Here is a 17,401-nt window from a genome sequence, read left to right as displayed (position 1 = left end):
TCTATACCTGACTGTGGGATGCGCTACATGTCCGCATTCTGGTATATCTCCTCTCCAAGGCGCGCTGCCATGTCCCGTTGCTCTACCATGGAAGCCATGCTGGTCAGATGTTACCTTGACAGAGGAAGAAGGAGAAATTGCGGTCCTCCGAGCTGAAGCCCGACCCCGAGAGCCTCCTCGTCGGCTGCTCATTCTGAGGCGCTCCCTCTGCATTGCTAAGTTTGCCACAGAGCAAGAATGTCCCTGCGCAATCCCCCACCTTACCAGAGAATGCTCCAACGCTGCAGCGGAGTGCCCAACAGCTTCGAATGAATGCCAGAATGTGACAGAGGCTCCCGGGATATGAAGCGCCATCGCATCGAGTTGCAGGAGGACAATAAAGGCAGACAAGACTGGTAATAACTCCCACATAGGATCATATGCATGCGCCCTTATGAAGCAAGCTGCAGGGTGCTGCGTGGCACGTCTGGGCTGACACATGCCCATGTGACGCACCAGCTGTGGGCTGTGTGGCGTAATAAACACCCGCATCCGGGAGGGAGAGATCCTTTTGCACCAAAGAGATGCAGTCCTTTTTGAGTTGGTCATCATCTACCATGTCCAGTGAACCTGAGAAGTATGGTATTTGCTGAGATACGCCTTAGTTAGCCATTCTATCTGCTACCTGGTTTGTTGTTCTTCTTACATGCTGGAAGGTTATGCTTTGAGGATTTTTTAGCTTTTCCTCCAGTGATTCCATTCTACTGAGCCATCTCCAACTTGATGTGATCTTGACTGCGGTAGCCCCTGCCTGTAATCTTTTAGTAACTGCTATAACAATGAAAGAGTCTCCTTCAACCTCAAGAGGGAAGAAGTGCTTTTGTTCTACTATACAAATCCCTTCCCAGAGTCCTTCCAATTCTGCTGCATTGTTGGTGTCTTTACCAATTGCTCCATAGTATATATGCAATAATGCTCCTGTGTGGCTTCTGAAGATTCCTCCAAATTCGGGAGGCCCAGGATTACCTTTGGCCACCCCGTCAAAATTTAGCTTGTATGATTTGGTAGCGGGTGGGGACCAGGATAACGGGGAGGTGGAGCTGATTGAGGGACAGGCGATGACCTTGGCTAAGGAGGAAAGGTCTAGATTCCATTCTTTCAATATGTTGCGCTCCTGCTGAGATTCTGGCATGTCTGAATCATACCACGTCCTGATGGCTAAGGTTTCCTGAATGTTTTTTTTGAAGATAAGCCACAGAGCGTCTATTGTCCGGTAGGTATTATTGAAGATTCTGTAGTTTCGCTCCTTCCAGAGAATCCAATACAAAAAGCCTGGAATAAGACTCCACAGCGTGTTGAGAAGTTGGCTTTTGAACGGGTCCTTAGTCCAATTCCTGATAGTTTCTGTTACATCCTCCATCCTTGCGTCCGATCTCATGTTGCATTTTTCAACTTTCTCCCATAGTTGCTTAGCGAGCGGACATGTTTCCATTAAATGACTAATGGACTCAGAGTTGAGATTGCAATTTGGGCATCTTGATGGCCCAATGAATCCCCGTTTTATTAAGTTGTCCCAGGTGAGTATGCGCCTTTTACTTAGAAGCCATAAGAAAGTTGAAATCTTGGGCCATAGACCTGGTAGCCAAACTTTTCCCCATATTTGATCCTTGTCTGCCTGGATGTCTGAATAACGCAGTTGATGAGCTTCTTTAGTGGTAAATGTTCCTTTGGGTGTATGACCCCATCTTAGTCTGTCCTGCTGGTTGGAGTAGCGAATTCTTCTGTATGTGAGTTCCTGATCGATGTCAGAATGCGTTTCTCCCTACCAATCCATCTGCCAGAGGCTAGCTGGTTTCCAGATTTGGAAGTCATGATGCGTGGATTGTTACCAAAATTGGTGGACATGGGTGAGGTTCGCCTGTTGCATATGAATTTGCCAAAGAGGCTTTTGAAATAAAGTTCCTAGTTTAGGGAGTTGTTGCCACGAATCCTCCCAGAACCTTACTGTCGTGCCTGAGTGAATTTCCCAGAAGCTGTGCTCTTGAATGAAATTGTTGTGAAGCTTTGCTGTGTTCCAGATGGGTGATCCTTGGGTTGTGGAGTTGATTCTTATGAGATCGTTCCATTGACTTCCCGGGGCATATTTTGCTTGCCATAATCTGGCCCATGGTGAATGAGGTTTGGATATCCAGTTCCACCACATTCGAGCTCCCATTGTATTATTGCTTTGGAGAGGATCCCTTAATCCTAGCCCTCCTTCTGATTTGATTTTACAGACTTCTTTCCAATTAACAAGGGCCCATTTTCTATTCAGTCCAGAGGAGCCCCATAGGAAGTTGCGCTGAAGGTTACAAATGGCTTTAAGGACCCATTTTGGAGCTGCCATGATGGAAAAAAGATATAATGGCATTGCTTGTAAGACTGATTTGATTAAGGCGAGTCTGCCTGCCATATTTAGAGCACGGAAAGTCCATGATGAAAGCTTAGATTCTAATTTATCTAGGAGAGACCGCCAAGAAGCATGTTTGATGGTAGAGTCTGATAGGGGAGCCCCAAGGTATTTGGAAGGCATATGGGATATGGTGAACCCCAGAATTTTGGCAATGTTCCTCTGCGTAGTGGGGGGGTGTGTTGAAGAAGAAGAGCTGAGATTTCGAGGCGTTTATGGTTGTGCCAGAGGCTTCGGAGAAGAGGGAGAGTAAAGATTTGAAGACAGAGGCTTCTTGCGAGGAAGGATGGCCGAATAACATGGTGTCGTCAACAAACTGCTGATGAGACTAAGGATTGAGACCATGGATGGAGATACCTTTTAGAGCTTGGGAGGAAACAGCGGATTTGAGAAGCCTGCTGAGCCCTTCTGCCATTAGAACAAAGAGAAAAGGTGAAAGTGGATCCCCCTGTCTAATGCCACGGGAGGGACGAAAAGGAGATGAGGGTGAACCATTCAGCAGGACAGAGAAGCTGGGAGGGGAGATAAGGTTCATGATCCATCTGGTCCAGGTTGCGCTAAAACCAAAAGCCAAAAGCATTTTGTGAATGTACTTCCAACTGAGCTTATCAAAGGCTTTAGAGAGATCTAGTTTTAGAATCATACCTAGTTTTTTTAGAAGCTTTAAGGAGTGAATTACCTCATTTGATAGAATTATTCCATCCATGATCTGCCGACCTTCTACATATCCCGTCTGTTCTGGAGAGATGAGTAGAGGAAGGAGTGGTTTATGCCTGTTCTCTATGACCTTTGAGATGAGCTTGTAGATAACATTGCATAACGCTATTGGTCTATATTTTTCCGGCCTGTTTGGTTCTTCTCCTTTGGGAACCAATGCTATGAAGGTGGAGTTAAGGGCAGGGAGGATCCAGTGCATAATTCTGGATTCCTCCACTAGTTCCCAAACCTCAGCTTTAATGAGCTCCCAAAATTCATGAAAGAAATTGGCTGTAAAGCCATCCAGCCCAGGAGCCTTGCCATCTTTAAGTTGAGCCATGGCTTCTTCAACTTCCTGTAGAGACGTGGGCTAAAGCAGTTTATTATTGTGATCCTCCGTTATGATTTGAGGAATATGTTGCGTGATGGTTCTGATTGCTTCATCCCTATTACCTGTGGGCTCCTTGAGAATATCTCTAAAATATCCTATGAATTCCTTCTCCATATCCTCATGTGCTTCGACTCTTTCCCCTTGTTGATTGTTTATGAATGTAATGTTATTGTGCATTCACCTTTGGATTGTGGTTTTATGGAAGAATTTTGTATTCTTCTCCCCCTCTTTTAGCCAGCTGATTCAGGATTTTTGACGCCAGAGAGTTTCTTCTTGCTTCCTGCGCTCTTCAATTTGATTCCAGAGGATCTGCTCCTGTTGTGTTTGTTCATCTGTTCTGCCTTCTAGAATGAAAGTTTGTTGAAGTGCTTTCATTTGCTGTTCCAGTCTTTGGCTATTCTCCTATATGTTACCAAAATGTGTGCGATTCCAGATTTTGAGGACTTGTTTTAAGTTTTTCAACTTTTGCTGGAATTGATACATCTTTTCTCCCTCTGGCAGAATATAGGATTTCCATGATTCGTTTACCACTGTCTTGAAATTGGTATTTGTGAGCCAGAAGGATTCGAATTGGAAAGGTCTGTTGCAGCAATTGCCTGGCCTGGACCATTGTAGCAAAATTGGCCAGTGATCGGATCCTCCTTGGGGAATGATGGAGGCGTTGAAGTCCCCTCCCAGGTGGATTGCATTGTCTGAGATGAAGAACCTGTCGAGCCTTGAGGCTATGTGGTGAATGCCTCGACGCTTATTTGTCCAAGTAAAAATTCCATTGGAGGTTGGAATATCCATGAGTTGATTGTTCTGAATGAATTCTCTGAGGCCAGTGCTATCACTGTCGAGCCGGATTCTGCCTCCTTTTTTCTCCTCCATAGATTTTATGATGTTGAAGTCTCCGCCACCGATCCAGAGGGGAAATTTCCTGTTTTCATTGAGGATGGAGATTGTCTCCAGAAGATCAAGTTTTTGCTGAATTGTCTGCGGAAAATATACATTTGTGAGATGCCCATGAATATTGGTGCCGATGAGGTGGAAGGAAGCTTGGATAAGATGAAGGGTGGCATGGAAATCATATAATGAAATAGTCTGTAGGTTCCACAGAATGGCAAGTCCGCCTGAGGCCCCAGAGGCATCTACCGAAATAGAGCTGCTACCTGCCCAAATCTTGTTTCGAATTCTTTCAATAGCTGCATTGCTGCTTTTTGTCTCTTGAAGAAAAACTATGGAAGGTTTTTCTTGTTGAATCAGGTTTTTGATCATTCGATGTTTTGAGGGGCTGTTGAGTCCTCTCACATTCCAGGAAATGAGCTTCATGTAAACTGAGGTTTGGGTTTATAGAATTTTGTCAACTTAGGGAATCGCCCCGATTCCACAAGTATTTCACCTACTATTATGGTCCTCTGGAGGTCTGTCTTTCGTCCCCTTTTCTTGGTTTCTTTGAGTGCCTTTTTTCCATCCCAGGGGCTTCCTCCTTGTATGCCAAGACTTTTATTGTGCTGCACTTTGGTCAGGACTCCTTCAAGTCTGTCTATTTGCCAAGGGGGAATTGAGTTGTATTCTTTTTGTTTGCATGCCGTTTCAAGTTTGAAGATGTCGAGACCATCTAAGCTGATATCCACCTGATCTTCCTCCATGATGATAGGGTTGCTCTGATCTTCCTCATCTGCGTTTTCCTGTGGACTGAGACCTAGAGTTGCATCTAGATCCATGGCTGCGGCTTGCTGTTTGTTATCTAGGATAGATTTCCCCTGGGAAGAGGGGAAAAGACTATGATCTGAAACCAATTTTGCATTATCCGAAGGAGGGTTAGGAATGTGGTGAGAAGAGGCGGGATCTGAGGACTACATGGGGGCTGAGGGGTTGTGGGAGGATGAAGGCATAAAAGACTTCTCCAAGGGGTCAGAGCTGGGTTGGTCCTGCAGATCTTGAGAAGCAAGCACAGTGAATCTGTTCTGGGAATTTGCTTTGATAGCATTATCAGAGACAATCTGGCTTTTCTTGGCATGCCTGCGGCGGGTGGGAATTTTGGTGAAACCTTCCGAGTCTTTATTAATGTCATTAGATGAAGCTTTAGACTGTGAGTTCAGAGGACAGTCTCGGAAGAGATGGCCATGCTCATGACATTTGCGGCAGCGAAAGGGGATGTGCTCATAATCTAAAGGCTGTGTCCATTCAAAGTCATCGTGAAAGAGACTTACCGAATCAGCTAAGGCCTTGGTTAGGTGCATCTGAATGCAAATCCTGGCATACGAGGTGTATTTGCGAGTTTTTGTTTTTGCCGCAACTTTGATGAAGGTCCCGAGTTTGTTGCCGATATCTGCCAGCGTTTCTTCTTTCCAGTATTCCACTGGGAGGGAATACATTCTTATCCAGACAGGAGCCCAGTTGAAGTCTTCTTTATCAGGGTTAAATCTTGGTTTCCACTCCGTGAGATAAAGTCCTGAAGAGTTAAAGAAGTATGGGCCGCCTTCGAATATCCGCGCTTTGTCCTCCACACAATGGAAGATGGTTGTGAAGAAGCCTTTCGGTCCAAGCTGCAGGGTAACTTGTCCTTTGGGCTTCCATTTTGAGGCTATCCAGCCCTACAATGCCTTTTCAGTAGGCCAGAATCCAAGAAAATTTCCTATTAGCGCATGATCTTGCATGTATTGGATCTCACCGTTGATGCGGTGGCTTGGCAGATCGACCTTGATACGTTCTGCAGCCTTCGGGATGCAGGTTGCTGAGGTCGCCTTTGGCTGTGACGACGAAGTGATATTGTGCACCTCTGTTCTTGAGTTTACCTCATCAGTCTGGACCGTGGGTTTCTCTTTTCCTTCCGTCCTTTGTCCTTCCTGCTCAGCTTCAGGGACTGCGCCTGAAGGGGTCAGAGGCGTCCTATGCTGTTGTTTGTCAGAGTTTGGAGTGTCCAATGGAGGGGAGGCAGAGCTCTCCCCTCCTGCAGCCTTTGCCATTGCAGGCTTCCAGAAGGAGTCTGGCGGTGTCAAGAGCTTAAGCCGTCAGAGGTGGCCTGTGGTTAGGGTTCTTAAGTGATTTATAGGCGGGAAGGTTGTATCAAGAGCTAAAGCATGTTCAACTCGTCCAAGTCCTATTTTTCATTGTTATTACGATATGTTCAATGTATCATATTTACTAGGATCATGTTGCAACTTTTAAATGAGTGTCCACACATCTTCGTCATTCATTCATTCATCTCTTTCTTTAGTTATCCAATTAGGTTAGATAATAGAAATGGCATGAGAAAATGCTTCCACCCCTCATCCCTTTTTGAGAGTGCATTTGTAACAACATTTTCCTTCCATTTTTTGTAGATGATTTCAAACTCATAACCCAACATCTTTGTGACTCATTTTTTTTTCTCTTCTAAAGACAATCTTTGTTCCAAGAAGTATTTAAGACTACCATGATATTGTTTTACCTTGAAGTGTCTTCCCATTACGTAAGGGTTCCATTTCTTGAGTGCAGGTAGGATTTCCAACATTTCCTTGTCCTATATATCTTTCTGTAAATAATTTCCCTTGATTTGATGACTTTCCAAATCAATGGGTCTTCCTTATTGCATCAAAACAACACCCATCCTATTTTCTAAGGCATCATATTCCACAATAAAGGTTTTTGTGAAGTATGGTGTAGATAATATGAGAGTTTGACACATTTCCCCTTTGTGATGATCAAAGTCCTTAGTTTCTTCCAGAGTCTAAGAAAATGAATATTTCTACAGTAACGTTGTTAGAAATGCTACTATATTCCCATAATTGTTAAAAAACTTGCGATAATACCCTATCAACCTGAGAAATCATTAAATATGTCTTATATTTGTGGAACTTCTTGTACAAAAAATAAACATTTGAAGGGTCTTTCATACAGTTGTTTCTCCTCCTACAATTTGAGCACCCTGTCAACATGTTGAACATGGTCTTTCCAAGACTTTCTATAGATTAGTATATCATCAAAAAATATTAAAACAAATTATCTAAGGAAGGGTTTGAAAATGGAATTCATAAAACTTGAAAGGTGGAAGTTTCATTAATAAGGCCAAAAGGCATGACCAAAAATTCATAATGATCTTCATGACTTATAAATGTTGGTTTTAGAATGTCTTCTATCTTCATACTAATTTGATGATATCCTGAATGAAGATCTAGCTTGGTGAAGAAAATTTCTCCATGTAGTTCATCCAATGATTCATCAATGAAATGAATGGGAAAGTTATATTTAATAGTGAGCTTGTTGAGCTCTCTATAATTCAGAAACATGCACCATGATCCATCCTTCTTTTGCACGAATACTACTAGAGAAGAAAAATAACTTTGACTAGGTTGAATTATACCCGTCTCTAGCATTTCTACAACCATACATTTAGTTTCACTCTATTGGGTGAGTGTTATATTCTTTCCACGATTAGCCCCATGCATGAATCGTGGTGGTTAGAGGGGCAGTTGTCAGCCCCCTGTCGACGGGTTTGCAGAGGGGAGGTATCCCCCTTCCAGAGGGTCCAGGGAACTGCCTCAGAAAAAAAATAAAAAAATCAAACCCTATATTAGGTGGGCGGACCTACCTATAGTTTTGTCCATTGATTTCGCACATGGTTTTGGGCATGATGGTTTTCTGCGAATGGTGTTTTGTAGATCTGGTCAAGGGAAGTATAGTTATGTTCTAATCTAGGGTTAATTGGCAGTGGTTTATGGATGCTTCAACATGTATATATATGTATTGTAACATTGAAATGAATATAATGAAAAATCAATATGGTAGTCTCGGTTTTTGGATCCAGGGGAAAATCTTTTTGTATATGTATTTTAGGTTTTATGCTCTCTCCATTTTTTATTTTATGTTTTTAGAATTCGTATGCAGGTGATTTTTTTATAGGGTTAAAAGCTACACACTCTCCTAGCCATAGGGATATCTGTAAGGCATAATGTTTGGAGGAACACTTCCTTGAATCAACTAAATAGCATGATCAAGATCATGAATAAGTGGGAGACCATTGGGGGTCTCCAATACCTTGGAATGATTGTTAAGAACTATTTGGAGATATTAATAAATGAATGGCATAGATGTTTGAACATATAGTGAACATAATTGTTCAATTACCCCTTGTTTTTCCTTCTTCAAAATATCTATCATTCCATTAGAACTTATTATCTTCCTAGGTTTCTCTACAATACCCCTTAATTCAGTTTCCATTCCTTCTGAGAAAAATTTCAAGAAAATTTCAAGAAAATTAAAAGCTATCATCCCCAAATATTGTAACCATTGGACTCCTAATACAACATCTCCACCTCCCATTGGAATGGAAAGACTTAGTCTATTCAATACATGTTCCCCCATGGTTAGGATTGATATCATGGGATTTCCCTGAGAAATTTATGGTTCCTATATTTGCAACCATTATTTGACACTATGGTACTAGATATAGAAAGTAATTCAAATCCTTGGCCATCTTATAATGAATAAAATTATGGGTACTACTAGAATCAATTAGCACCATTACCTTTTTTTTTTATATATCCTTTTATATTGAGAGTCTGAGGAGTGGTAATTCCTACCAATGAATTACAAGATATGTTTGAATTCACTTCTTCTTTCTTTGGGGTTGATTCTTAGTGTGTACTCCCTTCCTTTGATGTTTCTTGTTCATTTTCTTCCTCCTCTTCACAATCTATGTAAAAAAAAATCTTCTCTGCACACTTATGATGTTAGGCCCCTATAGTACTAATGTATTCCCATTATTTTTATCGTTAGTGTAGCCCCCTATTGTTATTTTTTGTGCCCATTTATCACCCATGTTGTTATGGTTGTGCCCTATAGAAGCCCATAGTTGGTATTATTGCACCCTTACATTATTACTGTTATGTAGGCTCTGATTATATTGTGACCCCTTAGACTCCTATATATACGAAGAAGGTCTTATCATTTTAATTGTCCAGTGATTTTTCATTTATGTGATACAAAGAAGGTTCCCCCCTTGAAGAGTCTATTTCATAAGTCGTTGATCTACCTTTTCTTCTATTTTGTGAGCTAGTTGCAGAGAATTTGGTACTAGAGCTTTGGATTCTAGGGTTTCTCCTCTTCAAATAGATCATCTTGGCATTTTAGCTATCACTTTTTTTCTACGAGGCTTTAGAAGCTAAAATTGCACTATATGAAGCTAAAATATTTATGAATTTTGTGTATGAATTTCAAATATTGGTTGGTTATATTTTTGCAGATATGGTCTGAGTAAGTTAGGGCTTTTGTAGGCTCTAGAATTCCATCTCAAATAGGTGACCCAGGGAAAATCGTCATAACTTTCTTTCTAAGTATCATATTTGAATTTCATAAAAAGTGACTAAAAGTACATGAAATTACTTTTTAAAATTATTTTCAAGGTCAAAGGTCAAAATAATGACACATGGCACTTCATACAAGTTATCTCTACTAAACTAGTCTATAATCAGGTCATCATGGATGATTTGTCACAACCCTTTATTGAAGAATCCAATCTTGATCTAACTTGTGGGGTTGGAAAGAAGACTTATAGGGCTATCACAAGACAAAATTGTATGCCTTGAAAATATGAAATTACAGAGATACAAAAATTTCAATAACCAGCTCCTAAAATGAAATAAAAGGTGTGTATTGTTTTAAAATTTTGCATAACTTTTGTGAAAAATATTTTGAAGTGATTCAAAGGGCATAGTGAAGCATAAATATTGTTATTTAATTCCAAAATTCCTTGAAAAAAAATGGACAAACCTAGTAAGCAACCAAAAATCTATACCATGACACATGAAGAAGAGGAAGAAATACAACATGATATATCAAAATTGTGTGACCAAGTGCAAAAAATTTCACTGTCGCAAAGAGTAACCAAAAATGAAATGCAACCTAAGATGGATGGTTTGAAGAGTGATTTAAGATTAGACATCAAAGGTTTGAAGGATGGATTAGAAGTGAACATGGAAGGTTTGACAATGTTGCTACAAGAAATGCTTCCTTATTGTAACACCCTCCTCCCACATCCACCGAGGTAACCATGCCAACTAGGGTAAACGTGAGAGGAGAAGCTACTATGATCATATTCGACCTCCTATGTGACATTAAGGAAGTGAAATGTATGAAAACATCACACAAAATCATCCAAAATCATCAACAGAACCCTCAGGAGATAAGTTAGCCACTCAGAAAACAAGTCTGTTGGGAATGAGATACACCAAGGACAGTTTTGGGGCTAAAAGCCCATGTTTTGAGTCAAAATTTGCAATAAAATAGTAAAGTCTCTTCATTTTGTGGTCACGGAGCATGAGGGTGTCATGAGTCATAAATGGTTTTCCGCCCTTAGTTTTGCAAAGTAAAGTCAGATGTAAAAGATCTACCCATGGTCCATGGACCATGGGATTGTATAAAAAGAGCTAAGTAAGTAAGCTCTAGGTAGTTTAGATAAGTCTTAGAGAGTGATAGCTACAAAGTAAGAAGTCTAAGTTTTAGATCGTAGTGTAGGTAGAGGCTTTGTAGTTGAGTGCACGAAGGCCTAGAGTGGAAGTCCGTAACTGAGTGCGTGGACCCCTACAACTATGTGCGCAAGGTGGATAGAGTCTGTAATCACTTGAAGATATCAATAAAGAGAATTATTCTACAAATTTTGTGTCTTTGTTTCGATTAATGCATCTTTTCGTATTGTGTATGAATTTCATTTATAATGCTTATATGATGTGTGAATGTATGTAATTACATTGGCTAAGTGAATGCAAATAAGACCATCTATTTACACGGTGCTAACTCTGATTGTTTAATAAGATAAGGAAGATACTTAGACTAGTTTAGGAATCTTCACGGTATGCTACCCTAGCAGTGCGAAAGTACCCGAGCTGCAGGTTAGGGCTGCGTGAAGGTCAATCGTACCTTTTTGCAGAGGTAGTGAAGGGCGGAATAGAGGGCTAGCCTGGCAAGTCCTAAAGCTAAGTAACCTTCACGAAGGCAGGAATAGGAGGAATAATCTGACATCATGACCATCTCAGGGTGTGGAAAATTGGTTCCAACATCCCCCCATACTACTTCGGGTGAGACTTTGGTCCGCGCTCTGCGGGATGATGCCGAAAGGGTCAGTAGTGTAGAGATTTGTTTGGCTAAATAATGTTGAACTTGAGTCAGGCCCCCTCAAGCCAACAATGTCCCTCGATCCCACTGTCATTATAGATCTCTTAGGCCATAGTCTCTCTCATGCTATGGGCAAGCAAGTAGCCAACAACCTAAAGTCACTCTCACAAGTCTGTCTGCTAGTGATTATGGACCAAAATTGTCAATTTTGTGCCAATGTCCCTAGGATTTAACCCACCATTTCAGGCCCAGAGCCCAGGCAACTACCCATAATGGAGTGATAGCTTGAAATCATTAAAAATACAGGTAACCAATGATGCAAAAGAAATAAGCTAAATAGGACCATAACTATAGCCCTACTAGCCATGCTAGACATTTCGTCAAACATATCGTCAACATGTAACCTAAAGGTGTAAACAAAAAAATTAAGTGTAGTGACCTCATACTTATATGAGAATCACTATGAACTCTTGTTCCCTCATGTCATTTTCTGCATTATCATCTATTAGGCCATAGATACACTATCCATTCATTTACAAGTAAAAACATGCTGAGAGTCATACATAGTTGTTGTCATAAAATACACATATAACCAGCATAATAGGAATAGAATTACCATAAACATATCAGCCATCCAAATCCACATATACATCAATACATTTTCACATGGAAATCAAGGGAATTAATTTCTCATTAATGAATGCATTAAACCAACTGAAGATGGGACTACCACGTTCCACCCAACCATAGAATGAAAAGAACCAACCAGGGCATACCGAGGCTAAACCACCTCACCCCCATCAACCGAAATCAGGCTTTACCACAATCCATCTCAGATCACTAGACCAACATAATGAACACATAATAACAGGCTTTACCATGATCTCTACCTGATCACTAGGCCAAACAAGCATGGATGCCACCAGATTTCTCCACCTACACCGTGAAGAATTTTCCTTTCTCCTAATCTCTCAGCCTTTACCACACTTGGATCACTAGACACTAAATTGAGACCCGCTCTCCAGACTTTAATGCATATCCCAAACCTGAGAGTAATAGGCCCAATGGAGAGAAAACCACCACTAGGCTTTACCTTATATCTCTCCTTTCAATGACAAGGATTCCTAGGCTATCCGAGGCAACACAAAATATGGCTTTATTGCAAACCACAGTCTGATTCAAGGGTTATTAGGCCACATGTTCTATAATTCATATATCCACCTCACTCAGCTTCAAATCTATCTAGAAATCCAGCTCAACCAAAACATGAGAACCCCATCACACCATGGCTATCTGGAAATGGCAAGGCTAGGCTGAAAACACTATTACACCTGGGAAAACCCATGCCATGATAGAAAAGAACCACATACAATGCCATGCATGCCAAATAAAGCAAGGAAAATACACATGCAAGTTGATACCCACAATGAAGCCTGCTATAGCTTCTTGATCCTGCCTTTCCCTGCTTGATCTCTATGTCCTCTTGAGTTCTCTGGCTTTCTTGCTGCAATGCCAAAATACTCTAAGAAAACTCTAAGTGTCAAAGAGTATGAGACAGAGAGAGATATAGAATAATTAGAGAGCTCCAAAACTCAATTGAAGAAAGGTTACCAACTGATCCTTAGAAGCCCTTTTATGAGTGAGGCCTCTATTTTATTCATTTTCCATTATTTTCCTTCATTTTCCTCCTCACATGCAACCTGTGGCCTTTCACCTACATTTTCTCCTAATTTCCATTATTTTCATAAATAAATGTGCCAAAAATGCCATTTTTCCTTTCCAAAGCCCTAACCATTTTCTTTGTGAATTTCCTTAGCCATAAAAATTCAAATTAACACCCACTAGGATGTCTTGCCCAACATTCAGCTTTGGATAAGTGTCTCATCCACCATGATTATTGTTTTTAACTTTTATTACATGGAAATTTCACCAGGGCTGTTACAGAACCCTCCCCCTTGGGGGACACCGTCCTTGGTGTTCAATCACACATATACCTCAACAACCTGCTGGAAGAAGACATACTGTTGATGGAGCTTTATAACACAACTCATTGTAGTATTTACAATGAAAGGCCTATTCAAAATAAAAACATCATCACATCATGATAACATACTGCATAGTGGAGCTTTATAACAGATTTCATTACTGTATTTACAATAATCATCTTGCTAAGTACTAACCCACATGACATCATAAAATCACGAGAACATAATCACATGATATCATAGTAGCATGGAAACATCATCATAATGACATAACACCCATACTGCATAGTGGAGCTTTATAACATAGCTCATGGCGGTATTTACATCCATATACATATGTACATATAGCAACATCACCAAAAAACATATATACCAAAAGCATATACCACATCATATATATATCAAAACATATACCAAACACCATATCTAAGCATATACCAAAACACCATATCAAAGCACATACCAAAACACCATATCAAAACATATACCAAAACACCATATCAAAGCATATACCAAACTACCATATCAAAGTGATTTGCCTCAACTGACAAACAAGGAAGGATACAAAGCTCATATATCTTCCTCCATCTCTCATGTAGCTTCATCGGGCCAAAAGTGCTTCCACTGCGCTTTAACTTGCTTAATTGCTCAGTTCTGGAGCATGAGCACCTTCTTTTGCAATATACATTGAGGCTCCGACTGGAATTATCCATATCGCTCTACCTGCAATATAGACAAGTCAGTCACATGATCAACATCCTTAACGTACTTCTTAAGAAAAGATACATCAAAAAATCATGGAATTTCATTGTTGGAGGCAGTGCAAGTCGATAGGTTACTGGGCCAATCCTCTCAATGATACTGAAGGGTCCATAAAACCATGGTGCTCGCTTAGCACATGTTCCAATATACAAGGCACTCTTCTTTGGTTTGATGCGCAAGTACACCTGTTCCCTAACCTCGAACTCCTTGAACAACCCGTTTCAATCTGCATATATTTTATGCATATCTTGTGCTGCCCTTAGATTTTTCTTGATAACCTACATTTCCTGTTCCATGTCCGCCAATATTTCTAGTCCAATCAATACCATGCTAACCATATCACTCCAACTGACTGGAGTGTTACAAATCTGCCCATAAAATGCCTCAAAAGGACTTATCCTCAATGACTCCTCATAACCATTGTTGTATGTGAACTCTACCAAAGGGAGATACTCTTCCCAGTTTCTCTGGTGATGCATCACATACATCCTCAACATGCCCTCCAATATCCTGTTGACCCTCTTTGTCTATCTATTAGTGTCAGTGTCTTCTCACTGCCATCAGTGATCAAAATTCACTATTTTGCATTCATATTAAGAGTCCCATTCTCAATGAGTTGCATTCCATTAGGTCATGGATCAATTGATGGTAGGCACATTTCAGTTTTTCCCCCATGACACTTAACTGCTGACCTCTTGTCATGTGTGATTCAATCAATGGTTTAGGTCTAGGTTCATTTTCAGTTTATTTCATTAACTCATTAGGTATTAAGGTTTCACCATGTCAAAGTTTCAGTAACCATTGACTAATAATGGTCAGTAGACACTTGAGGATGACAATAATTATCAAGAAAGTTTTAATATCATAATTTGTAAACTTAATAAGTTTTTCACCTCAAAACCAGTTTGAGGTGAAAATAGATCATTGGTGTTTATTTGTAATTTCTTGTAATTTTATCATTTCTCATATGTAATTAATGATCTCATGCTGCTCCTGGTCACCTGTTGATATTTCCAAGTACATGCCACTACAAAAGCAAAAGATCATCAAGCATCAGTTCACCTATTTCAAACAAAAATCAAGCATCCAAAAAATAGAGTATTTGAAAAAAGCCAATAGACATTATAAAGTGGGTTTTGAAGAATGAAAAATCAAAAGTTCCCAAGCCATATAAAGGTCATTTTTCCCTCAAGTTATTTCATTGTTTGAGTTGAGGTTCATGAGCAAAAACATGATTTTGAGGGGTTATTGAGCAAAGGGAGGGAAATTGTTGTGTTTTTGGAGAAATTTTCCTGGTGCTACGCACCTGGGTTTTTCTTGCTGTGTTATTTTGAACTGGCGCTACGCACCTAGGAGAGTGCACTACACACCTAGCAGTTGAGCTACAAATCGCTGCAAATTGCATCAAATCACCTCAAAACTCCCAATTTCCTCCATTGCAAGTAAGTATCATCACTATTCTTGCTGAAAAGAATTGTTGCATCAGTTTTGGGTTGTGTTGTCTCTCAAAAACATCAAACCCTAATTGTCACTAAATTATCTCATATATTGTAAAAACACACTCATTACTGTTGTCCTATATCATCTTTTATTGTTTCCCTAAACCCCATCCTCCCATACATAATTCCCTAGACATCATTCCCTAAACTTTTCCCTAATTCCCAAACCCTATACCCATACATCCCAAACCCTATCCATACATCCTAAACCCTATCCATACACCCCAAATCCTACACATATTCCCCAAACCCTACACTATTCACTAACCCTACTCACCCCCTACATCCCTTTCCCACTCTTGTTCACCCTCATATATTTTCCTATTCAAATCTCTTCATACTCATCTCACCTTCATTCACCAATTCACCACTCTTCCTCCACCACTCTTCATTCACCACAAAGAGAAACAATTGTACAACAATGGAGAGGGACAGTGAGTATGAAATGGAGGAAGAAACACATAGTGATAGTTCCAGGGAGAGAGACACATAGGGTAGAAAGCCTCATAAGGGAGGAAAACATATCAGAGAGGAGCCCACCAGTTTGAGGGAGCTACAATCCTTCCCATTTGCCCTTTCTTGTTTTAGACATCAGTCATGTTTCAGTTTTTGTTAAATGGTGGAAAGGGTTAAATCTCATCATGAATTAGCAAGGTTGTTTGTGACACATTTGGACAACAATAAGGTAAACCTTGCTAGAGTTACATTCACTTTGTCACCAGCTGTCATTTCAGAGGCTACAAGTATTGCAAATGTGGGTGAAAAGTGGAACAAAGGTCAAGACATTGAGATAGATTACTATGAGCCTTACATCAAGGCTAAATATCATAACGGACTCAAGAGAGTATTCCCCTTTAAATTCTTGGAGGATAGGTTTGCTCCATCGATGAAGATCATCATCAAGTACTTTACTTGTGAAGGCGGGTTCTCCCCACTATATGCCTACCACATTAGATTGTTGATGCATTTCACTAGGGTGAGAATGATGAATATCCCTACTTCATGTTCAGAAACATAGAGAAGATGGCATTCGTTGTAAAGAAGAAATCATACCCCCAGTAGTTAACCAGCATCTACCACTACTCTTTGATTAAAATCATTGTTTTGCATCAGCTGAACCTTATTACCATGCCATGGGAGAACTTGATTTCTCATTAAATGTTCAAAGGCCCTCAAGTCTTTTCATTAGTGCCTCATGAAGAAGGTGGACCTTCAGGACATGAAAAGGTCCAAGAGACTAAAACTGTTGGAGTGCCAGTATTTGTGACATATGAGAGGAGCACTAGGAAAATTTTTGCAGCTACCAGGCGAGTACTATCTCCACAAGGTGTGGAAGGGGTCTTGCCTTCATCTTCAGGCCACAAGAAAATGCTATCTCCACAAGAAGTGGAAGGGGATTTTCCTTCTTCTTTAGCTAAAATGGTACAGGTTGGGCAGCAACACAAGGGCAAAGGTAAAGGCAAGAAAAATATGCATGATAAGGATCCTAGTGATGCACAAGAGAGAGATTTTGTCCTTGTTGATCATGAGAAGACACGAGTGGATGTCATTGACTTGGATGCTC

This window comes from Pinus tabuliformis, chromosome 8 (assembly GCF_031772625.1).
Source record: "Pinus tabuliformis cultivar Carrire ecotype Pingquan chromosome 8, CPIR1, whole genome shotgun sequence".
Classification (NCBI taxonomy): Eukaryota; Viridiplantae; Streptophyta; class Pinopsida; order Pinales; family Pinaceae; genus Pinus; species Pinus tabuliformis.
The sequence above is the reverse complement of the archived record's forward strand: the minus strand, read 5'-3'. Positions refer to the sequence as shown.